Source organism: Gavialis gangeticus, unplaced genomic scaffold (genome assembly GCF_001723915.1).
Source record: "Gavialis gangeticus isolate Ggan-Ray unplaced genomic scaffold, GavGan_comp1, whole genome shotgun sequence".
Classification (NCBI taxonomy): Eukaryota; Metazoa; Chordata; order Crocodylia; family Gavialidae; genus Gavialis; species Gavialis gangeticus.
Genome location: NW_017729034.1, coordinates 20,280,386 through 20,281,566, shown reverse-complemented (window position 1 = coordinate 20,281,566; position 1,181 = coordinate 20,280,386). Strand labels below are relative to the sequence as shown.

General features: G+C 59.4%; 1 protein-coding gene across 3 annotated transcripts in view; it reads left to right on the top strand.

The window, feature by feature from the left end:
• Window positions 1–204: 204 nt before the first annotated feature.
• LCLAT1 (lysocardiolipin acyltransferase 1) overlaps window positions 205–1,181 on the top strand; it is a 324,248-nt gene continuing 323,271 nt past the window's right edge. For 2 of the 3 annotated variants that reach the window (XM_019527035.1, XM_019527032.1), the window contains exon 1: window positions 301–469. The gene's annotated coding sequence lies outside the window, so the exon portion shown is untranslated. Of the gene's footprint in view, window positions 264–300; window positions 470–1,181 lie in introns of those variants that run through there. The other variant, XM_019527033.1, reaches the window with a different exon arrangement.

Sequence of the window (1,181 nt, the reverse complement as noted above, 5' to 3'; positions counted from 1 at the left end):
TTAATCACAAAAAAATGTGGATTTGGGGGTTACTTTTTTAAAGCTGAAAATTGGGGATTTTTTTTTTTTATCAGAGAAAACCGGGGTCGCTGACGACGAACCCGCTCTCCTGCTGCTGCTCTTCCACAGCTCGCGAGCGTTCTTTCCACTGTGACGCAATCGCTTCCTCGGGCGCAAGCCCCACCCCGGGGCGAGGCGGGTTCTGTCGCTTTAAGAAGCGGGAGGGGACTGAGACTAGAGCGCGCCGGAAGTGACCCGAAAAGGTGGGTCAAAGGTCAGAGGTGATCGCCGAAGGGGAAGTGGGGGAGAGATGGCGGGGGCGGCCTGGGTTTGGCTTTCCCCGGTCAGCGGCCGCGTTGCGGCCCCCGCGGGCCCGGCTCCCTAGCGCGGCTCAGGGGCCGCCGTGGGCTGGCGAGAGGGCGGGGCCGGCTCCGACTGTCTCCCTGCGCTGCTGCGGCGCCGCTGTCAGGTACCCGGGGCCAGGGTACAGGGTGCAGGCTCCTGCTGGGCGCCGTGCCCTTGTCACCTCCCGCGTTCCACTGGGCTCCCTGTGTTCCACGCGCCCCCGCCCCCACCCCCATCCTGGGGAAGCGCACGTGCCTGCCCCTGGGCTCCAGCGGGGTCAGCCTGGGGTTCCGGCTGGCTGAGCTCTGCGTGACACACGTACAGGCATAGACAGACATTGTTTAGTAATAATAATAATAATATAACGCCTATAAGTATTGACATGTTTAATATAACTATTAAATTAACATTTATTTATTAACAGTTATTAACTACTTAAATTATTGTAATAATGGTGTGTGTGTGTGTGTGTGTGTGTGTGTGTGTGTATGCATGCACGCACGTGCACACACATGCGCGCGCACGCACACTATACTAGCTAATTGCCCATCAGGAATGATGGGGGTGGGGAGTAGATTGGGATAGAGTCTAGTGGGGGCCCCCCCTCCTGCCCAGACCTGCTCTCCCCTTCCCTCCTGCTGCTTGAGGTCCCAGGCCACTCCCCCCCGCCCCCCAGCAGCAGGGGTGTGGGGGAGAACTGGGCCCAAGGGTGGGGAGAAGCCAGGCTGCCATGGTGGGGAGGCCTAGGCCAACACTTTCTCTAACTTCTCTCCCCCAAGTTGGTCAGGGCCCACTCCTTCCCCCCCCCCATTGGCCCCAGGCCCACTATTTCTTCC